Here is a 9,384-nt window from a genome sequence, read left to right as displayed (position 1 = left end):
ACTATGAATGTCTGATTTTTGGTTGAGTCGTCACCTAAATGTGTTATCACTATGAATGTCTGATTTTTGGTTGAGTCGTCACCTAAATGTGTTATCACTGCACGTTCAACCATTTTTAAAAGCACGACAAAGTTCAAATGGGAATACAATGTCAGATACGTTGCATTTATATAACGGATGATTAATTATGGATAGGGGAGACGCTAGCGTCTCAACTGGCCAATTGCGAGGGGAAATGCAGAGCGCCAGATTCAAATAAAATGATATAAAATTGATACTTTCATTAAATCACACATGTAAGATACTCAATTAAAGCTACACTCGTTGTGAATCCAGCCAACATGTCAGATTTTAAAAATGCTTAGTTCAAGTGATTAATGCTGTTGGACTTTCTGCACAGACTATTATAGTAATTGTGAAGATGTCAACTGACCTGGGACCTCTGCATGCTGTCTAGAACATGTACACTTTCCATGATCGCGTTTGAAGTAACCTCAAAACGTTGCCAACAATGTGCTACTCATTTTAAGGTTGAATAAATCAGCCACTGTTATATTAATAGTAGATTATTAGTTTGCCTTAACTTTAGGCTATTTGCTATTTAACAAAAGTAATAATGAGGAGATGTGTTTTTTGTGCCAATGACTTTAGTCTGGCTTTGTTTAAAGTGCATTTCAAGTTGGATTTAGTCATTATGAAGGATGGGGATTGGGGAAGACAGTTAGTGTACACTGACAACATAATGAAGGCTCTTCTGCTTCTAGGAATTGTGGCATCCTCCCCGGGTTGAGGTAATGTTTTATGACGGGTAAAATATCAACCTTTTATTTTGGTGTTTCAAACCACACAGTGTATGAATATGACAAAGGTCTTTTTACCCCGACAATGCTGGGACAATTGTGCGCCATCCTATGGGACTCCCAATCACGGCCGGTTGGGACACAGCCTGGAATCGAACCAGAGTCTGTAGTAACGCCTCTAGCACTGAGATGCATTGTCTTAGACCGCTGCGCAACTCAGAAGGTCATGTTGTAAACACATCACCCTGTCACAAGTTACAACACATCACCCTGTCACAAGATACAACACATCACCCTGTCACAAGATACAACACATCACCCTGTCACAAGATACAACACATCACCCTGTCACAAGATACAACACATCACCCTGTCACAAGATACAACACATCACCCTGTCACAAGATACAACACATCACCCTGTCACAAGATACAACACATCACCCTGTCACAAGATACAACACATCACCCTGTCACAAGATACAACACATCACCCTGTCACAAGATACAACACATCACCCTGTCACAAGATACAACACATCACCCTGTCACAAGATACAACACATCACCCTGTCACAAGATACAACACATCACCCTGTCACAAGATACAACACATCACCCTGTCACAAGATACAGCACATCACTGTTGATAGGCCCACTATTAGAGGATGTATGGTGATAGACTGTTGATAGGCCCACTATTAGAGGATGTATGGTGATAGACTGTTGATAGGCCCACTATTAGAGGATGTATGGTGATAGACTGTTGATAGGCCCACTATTAGAGGATGTATGGTGATAGACTGTTGATAGGCCCACTATTAGAGGATGTATGGTGATAGACTGTTGATAGGCCCACTATTAGAGGATGTATGGTGATAGACTGTTGATAGGCCCACTATTAGAGGATGTATGGTGATAGACTGTTGATAGGCCCACTATTAGAGGATGTATGGTGATAGACTGTTGATTGGCCCACTATTAGAGGATGTATGGTGATAGACTGTTGATAGGCCCACTATTAGAGGATGTATGGTGATAGACTGTTGATTGGCCCACTATTAGAGGATGTATGGTGATAGACTGTTGATAGGCCCACTATTAGAGGATGTATGGTGATAGACTGTTGATTGGCCCACTATTAGAGGATGTATGGTGATAGACTGTTGATAGGCCCACTATTAGAGGATGTATGGTGATAGACTGTTGATAGGCCCACTATTAGAGGATGTATGGTGATAGACTGTTGATTGGCCCACTATTAGAGGATGTATGGTGATAGACTGTTGATAGGCCCACTATTAGAGGATGTATGGTGATAGACTGTTGATTGGCCCACTATTAGAGGATGTATGGTGATAGACTGTTGATTGGCCCACTATTAGAGGATGTATGGTGATAGACTGTTGATAGGCCCACTATTAGAGGATGTATGGTGATAGACTGTTGATAGGCCCACTATTAGAGGATGTATGGTGATAGACTGTTGATAGGCCCACTATTAGAGGATGTATGGTTATGGATTAGCCACATTTGGTCAGAGAATTTATAAGTGAACATATGTCTATTGACATTAAAATACCTGTGGGACTCAATTTAATTTGTCACAGCTGTTTGTGATGCCGGTCATGTACTGGACACAGCACTGAGGGAGCTACCAGTGTCAAGTGGTCTTCTTCCTGTGAGGAAATCATATCTTCTCAGTACCTGAACATCCAATATTTTACATTTGCAGACTAGATATACAGTACATTGAATTCCATAAGATATTTAATAAGCTCAGTGTAAGGTCATGACCAAAAACATCATACAGTTATTAAGACAACTTTTTGAAGCCTTGAGGAATGAATTCAACTGTTTTAAATAAAGCTTGAGGATGTGCTCGTTGAAGGTTTGTTGATCTGGGCACTCACAAACATCAGATGTTAGGAGACCAGAGACAACAAATGTAGGTTTCTCTCCTGACAATATCAACAATGGATGGATAGCACAAACTAGAGCCCTGGCTGTGGTGCTAGAGCCCTGGCTGTGGTGCTAGAGCCCTGGCTGTGGTTCTAGAGCCTTGGCTGTGGTGCTAGAGCCCTGGATGTGGTGCTAGAGCCCTGGTGGTGGTTCTAGAGCCCTGTTGGTGGTTCTAGAGCCCTGAATGTGGTTCTAGAACCCTGGCTGTGATTCTAGAGCCCCGGTGATGGTTCTAGAGCCCTGGTGGTGGTTCTAGAGCCTTGGCTGTGGTGCTAGAGCCCTGGCTAGGGTGCTAGACCCCTGAACGGGAAAATACAATTATGTCGTGGAGGTAGACAAATACGAATCGGTTCAGCATGTCCTGGAGCACATTGTAGACCAGGGCCTGGTACATAGTGCCGCTAGCCCTGGTAAAGGCTGTCTTCCACTCATCTCCTTCCCATATCCGAGCCAGATGGTAGGCATTCAGAAGGTCCAACTTTGAGAACATGGTCGCTCCCTGAAGAGGTTTGAAAGCCGAGGAGATGAGTGGTAGAGGGTAACGTTTTTTAACCGTGATGTCATTAAGGCCCCGGCAGTCGATACACGGCGCAGGGTTTTGTTCTTCTTCTCCACAAAGAATAACCCCCGTGCCAGCGGGAGAGGCAGGTGGATGAACACTCCCTGCAGTGAGAGCGTCCTCAATGTTCTCCTCCATAGCCTTACAGGGAGTAAAGCTGACCCCGAGGTGGAGGGGTGCCTGGGAGAAGGTCAACGGCGTAATCGTAGGGTCGATGCGGAGGGAGAGACGTAGCGCGTGCCTTGTTGAAGACCTCCTGGAGGCGTGAATGGCGGAGAGATCCAAGGCTTCACCCAGGCCTGCAAGAAGATGCCCCGGACAGGCTGTGTTGACTTAAGACACTGCGCATGGCAGAACGGGCTCCAACCCACGATAGAACCAGTAGCCCAGTCGATCAGTAGATTGTGCTTCTAGAGCCATGAATACCCCAACAGGGTGGCATGGAGAGGGGTACGAGTAATCGGAGATTGGAAAATCCCCGTATGGCTCACCAGAGTACTCAAACCTACTGGTGAGCCTGGTCTTTTTAATGGACAGTTGGAAATACAATATCCTATAGTCCCTCAATATAGACAGCTCCTGGTGCTCAACCTGCGTAAACGTTAATCCGTAGACAATCTACCCCTTCACAGTAGCTTTGGCTCTGGAGGAGGCGAGTCGGCCACCCTCTGTCATTCTCGTGGGCACTCGGGTGACCTCGGATTCTCTCGATAAGGTGGACGTTGGGCACTTCCGGGATTCCTCAGAGGCCAGGTAGGAGCAGTGGATGAGCGAGTGTTACCGGGAACAGACCTCTCCCGCCAACGTTTCCGTAGACGCCCCTCTTAAGGTCAAGGCGATGAAGGAGTCGAGGTCCATGGGAAGCTCCCGGGCTGCGAGCTCGTCTTTAACCCTTGAAGGAACGTGTTGAAAAGGGCTTCCGGGTTCCAGGCATTCTCAGCTGCCAACGTGTGAAAATCCACTGCGTAGTCTGCCACACTACGGGAGTCTTGACGTAGATGGATCAGCCCCTCTCCCGGACAACGGAGAATCAAGCACTTTTCGTACCTCCGTCACAAACTCCTCCAGACTGAGGCAAACGTGAATTGTTGCTCCAGAACATCAGCGTTATGCTCATCAGCGTTATGGTGGATTGTTGCCCATCAGCGTTATGCTCATCAGCGTTATGGTGGATTGTTGCCCATCAGCGTTATGGTGGATTGTTGCCCATCAGCGTTATGAGGTACGCTATCTTCGAGCCGTCCGAGGGGGAACGAAGAAGGCTGCAGCTCGAAGATGAGGGAGCATTGGGAGAGAAAAGCACGGCATGCTCCAGAATCTCCAGCGTAGCGCTCCAGAGGTGGTGAGCAAGGTTCTCAGGACACCTGGGTAGGCTGGAAAGAAGTGCCACTGGTCTTGGGGATCTTGAGATTCTGGGATTTTACTGTAGTGGCTTGCTGCCTAATAGGGAATCAGTGGAATTTCTCCAGCAATGTATCGAATGCATGGTCATGGCATGCTGCCAGGGTATGAAGTCCCTCCATAAGGCTTTGCAGTAACTCCTCGTGTCTTCCTATGGTGGCTCCTTGGGAGGAGAGGGCGTTGTGGAGCCAGTCCGAATCTGCTGGGTCGGTCATGGCCAGTTCGTACTGTCAAGGCTCAGGCTAAGACCCAGATGTAGACACAGGAGGCAGTCTGTAAGGCAGTCTGCAGTCAGTAAGTCTGCTGGGCCAGTTCGTACTATCCCGTTTCAGGTGTAACCCAGATAGTGGTGCCCAGTGGTGTAGTGGTGCCCAGTGGTGTAGTGGTGTAGTGATGCCCAGTGGTGTAGTGATGCCCAGTGGTGTAGTGGTACCCAGTGGTGTAGTGATGACCAGTGGTGTAGTGGTGCCCAGGGGTGTAGTGGTGCCCAGTGGTGTAGTGGTGCCCAGGGGTGTAGTGATGCCCAGGGGTGTAGTGGTGCCCAGGGGTGTAGTGGTGCCCAGGGGTGTAGTGGTGCCCAGGGGTGTAGTGGTGTAGTGGTGCCCAGTGGCGTAGTGATGCCCAGTGGTGTAGTGATGCCCAGTGGTGTAGTGTTACCCAGTGGTGTAGTGGTACCCAGTGGTGTAGTGATGCCCAGTGGTGTAGTGGTACCCAGTGGTGTAGTGATGCCCAGTGGTGTAGTGATGCCCAGTGGTGTAGTGATGCCCAGTGGTGTAGTGGTACCCAGTGGTGTAGTGATGCCCAGTGGTGTAGTGATGCCCAGTGGTGTAGTGGTACCCAGTGGTGTAGTGATACCCAGTGGTGTAGTGATGCCCAGATGTGTAGTGATGCCCAGTGGTGTAGTGGTACCCAGTGGTGTAGTGATGCCCAGTGGTGTAGTGGTACCCAGTGGTGTAGTGATGCCCAGTGGTGTAGTGATGCCCAGTGGTGTAGTGGTGCTCAGTGGTGTAGTGATGCCCAGTGGTGTAGTGATACCCAGTGGTGTAGTGATGCCCAGTGGTGTAGTGGTACCCAGTGGTGTAGTGATGCCCAGTGGTGTAGTGATGCCCAGTGGTGTAGTGGTGCCCAGTGGTGTAGTGATGCCCAGTGGTGTAGTGATACCCAGTGGTGTAGTGGTACCCAGTGGTGTAGTGATGCCCAGTGGTGTAGTGATAGTATGATGTGTATGGGCATATTCAGTACCAAAACGTTTTGGACCATTGCAGAAAGAAATGCCATGAACAGAACTGACATGATGTCTTAGAATCAGAGGCATGTTTGTTCTAGATAACACATGTCTATCCAGTGGTGTAGTGGTGGTGTATACACAGGTATACCACCCACTTATTTTGTAGTGGGCATTGCGCATACCCACTTTGTAATCCCGATGATGCGTATCAAAGCAATGTAGAGGATTATACGCCATATCAGTTAATAAGGCTGAGGGAACAGATTAGAATATTAAAATCCCGATAAACTATTATTTCATCAATGTGCACAGAGTGGTAGTCCTAATTGCGAATGTTCCAAAATGAACATTTGTGGGAAAAAATACTGTTTTAAAACGCGCACCACAAATGCAAGGGGTTTCAGGGACAGAGATGCAATTATAAATTATAATTATAAATGAAAATTTAGAAAGAGGGGAGATCTAAAGATGCATGGAATGCTAATATGACCAGGATTATCATCAACAAGCATGGGATGCTATTATGACCAGGATTATCATCAACTAGCATGGTATGCTAATATGACCAGGATTATCATCAACTAGCATGGGATGCTAATATGACCAGGATTATCATCAACTAGCATGGGATGCTAATATGACCAGGATTATCATCAACTAGCATGGGATGCTAATATGACCAGGATTATCATCAACTAGCATGAGATGCTAATATGACCAGGAATATCATCAACTAGCATGGGATGTTAATATGACTAGGATTATCATCAACTAGCATGGGATGCTAATAGACCAGGTGAGCATATATGTAGAATGATTCCCTCCAGCATCGGATGATCTGGCCTGCACAATCACCCGATATGAAATATGAAATATTGTGAGGCCTGTCTCACCTAGCCTAGCCACAGCCAAAATCCCACCATAGAAATGTGGAGGGATCATCTGATGCAGCACTCCATCCCTCTCCTTCTTGGTAAAATAGCCCTTACACAGCCTGGAAGTGTGTTGTGTCATTGTCCTGTTGAAAACAAATGATAATCCAACTAAACCCAACCCAGCAGGGATGGTGTATTCCTACAGAATGCTGTGGTAGCCATGCTGGTTAAATGAGCCTTGAATTCTAAATCACAGTGTCACCAGCAAAGCCCCCCCATACCATCACACCTCCTCCTCCATGCTTCACGGTGGGAACCACAGAAGCAGAGATCATCCATTCACCTACTCTGTGTCTCACAAAGACACAGGGGTTGGAACCAAAAATCTCCAATTTGGACTCATCAGAACAAAGGAGAGATTTCTACTGGTCTAATTGCCATTGCTCGTGTTTCTTGGCCGAAGCAAGTCTCTTCTTCTCATTGGTGTCCTTTAGTAGTGGTTTCTTTGCAGCAATTTGACAATGAAGCCCTGATTCATGCAGTCTCCTCTGAACAGTTGATGTTGAGATGTGTCTGTTACGTAAACTCTGTGAAACTTTTAACTCTAAGCAGTTAACTCTAATGAACTTCCTTAAGTTAACTCTGGGTCTTCCTTTCCTATGGCTGTTCTCATGAGAGCCAGTTTCATCACAGCGCTTCATGGTTTTTGCGACAGCACTTGAAGAAACTGTAAAAGTTCTTGACATTTTCTGGATTGACTGACCTTCATGTTTTAAAATAATGATGGACTGTCATTTCTCTTTGCTTACTTGAGCTGTTATTGCATAATATGGATTTGTTTTTTTGCCAAATAGGGCTATCTTATGTATACACAACTGATTGGCTCAAATGCATTAAGATGGAAAGAAATTCCACAAATTCACTTTTAACAAGGCACACCTGTTAATTTAAATGCATTCCAGGATACTACCTCATGAAGCTGGTTGAGAGAATGCCAAGCATGTGCAAAGCTGTCATCAAGGCAAAGGGTGGCTACTTTGAAGAATCTCAAATACAAAATATATTTTGATTTGTTCAACACTCTTTTGGCTATTTTGGTTACTACATGATTCCATATGTGTTATTTCATAGTTTTGATGTCTTCTCTATTATTCTACATTGTAAAAAGAAGTTGAAAAATAAAGAAAAACGTTTGACAGGTACTGTATGTATTTCACATGACTGGGAAGGGGTGCAGGTGTGGGTGGGCCTGGGAGTGCATAGGCCCACCCACTGGTGAGCCTGGCCCAGCCTATCAAAATGAGTTTTTCCCCTCAAAAGGGCTTTATTACAGACATAAATACTCCTCAATTTCATTAGCTGTCCAGGTGGCTGGTGTCCGACGATCCCACAGGTAAAGAATTCTCTAAAATGATGTTGGAGGTGGCTTATGGTAGAGAAATTAACATTCAATATTCCTGAAGTCAGCATGCCAATTACATGCTCCCTCAACACTTGAGACATCTGTGGTGTTGTCTGACAAAACTGCACATTTTAGAGTGGTCTTTTATTGCCCCCAGCACAAGTGTAATGATCATGCTGTTTAATCAGCTTCTTGATATGCCACACCTGTCAGGTGGATGGATTATCTTGGCAAATGAGAAAATGCTCACTAACAGGAATGTAAACAAACTTCTGCACAGAATTTGAAAGAAATACACTTTTTGGGGTTTGGAAAATTTCTGGAATAATTTATTTCAGCGCATAAAACATGGGACCAACACTTTACATGTTGTGTTTCTATATTTTTTCAGTATATATACGAACCCCACACTGCTCATCGTCTGTCTGGAAAGCCTCCGCAAATGAAAACGGATGGTGGACCTCGAAGAGGGGCTTCTCCAGCGAGGTCCTTCTCCATAGATCAGGGATCATCGACTAGATTCAGTTGCCGGCAGATTTTTTCTTGAGTGGACGGTCATGGGACCGGAACATAATTACAAATCATTTGTAGACTGCAAATTGACTGCAAGAAGCTCAAACATATATTTTATTATTATTTTATATTTTTTATTTCACCTTTATTTAACCAGGTAGGCTAGTTGAGAACACCTTTATTTAACCAGGTAGGCCAGTTGAGAACACCTTTATTTAACCAGGTAGGCTAGTTGAGAACACCTTTATTTAACCAGGTAGGCTAGTTGAGAACACCTTTATTTAACCAGGTAGGCTAGTTGAGAACACCTTTATTTAACCAGGTAGGCTAGTTGAGAACACCTTTATTTAACCAGGTAGGCTAGTTGAGAACAAGTTCTCATTTGCAACTGCGACCTGGCCAAGATAAAGCATAGCAGTGTGAGCAGACAACAAAGAGTTACACATGGAGTAAACAATTAACAAGTCAATAACACAGTAGAAAACAAAGGGGGAGTCTATATACAATGTGTGCAAAAGGCATGAGGAGGTAGGCGAATAATAACAATTTTGCAGATTAACACTGGAGTGATGAATGATCAGATGGTCATGTACAGGTAGAGATATTGGTGTGCAAAAGAGCAGAAAAGTAAATAAATAAAAACA

The sequence above is a fragment of the Oncorhynchus kisutch genome, linkage group LG18 (assembly GCF_002021735.2).
Source record: "Oncorhynchus kisutch isolate 150728-3 linkage group LG18, Okis_V2, whole genome shotgun sequence".
Taxonomy (NCBI): Eukaryota; Metazoa; Chordata; class Actinopteri; order Salmoniformes; family Salmonidae; genus Oncorhynchus; species Oncorhynchus kisutch.
Note: the sequence above shows the minus strand (reverse complement) of the source record.